Below are 419 nucleotides of genomic sequence, written 5' to 3' on the forward strand. Positions count from 1 at the left end.
GTCCCCCCCCCTCTCTCTCTCTTTCTCATTTCCAAGCCTGATGCACTTAGATTCAATGCCGATCTCGTCCCAAAGGGCTCAGTTACTGGCAGGGTCCAATCAGACTCTGCTGCTATGGGGTGTTGTTATTGACTTAACAAAGCAAATAATAGCACCAGGAGTATTGACTATAGATGAATTTGTTGTGTATAGGTGTCGCATGCATGACAATGTTTTGTATGGTATTAATCTGGAAGATATTTTGTATAAAGAAAATACTCCCCTATAAGATGTCATTTGTGTAATGAAATAAAGAAAAGAATTGCATCTGTTTTGTTTCCTTTGACCTCAATTTAGATGATGATGTAAAACGAACAAAAAGAAGATGATCTAAAACAAACATCAATATGATATAAAATGAACAAAAGGAATAGTAAAAC

This window comes from Penaeus monodon, chromosome 30, assembly GCF_015228065.2.
Source record: "Penaeus monodon isolate SGIC_2016 chromosome 30, NSTDA_Pmon_1, whole genome shotgun sequence".
Classification (NCBI taxonomy): Eukaryota; Metazoa; Arthropoda; class Malacostraca; order Decapoda; family Penaeidae; genus Penaeus; species Penaeus monodon.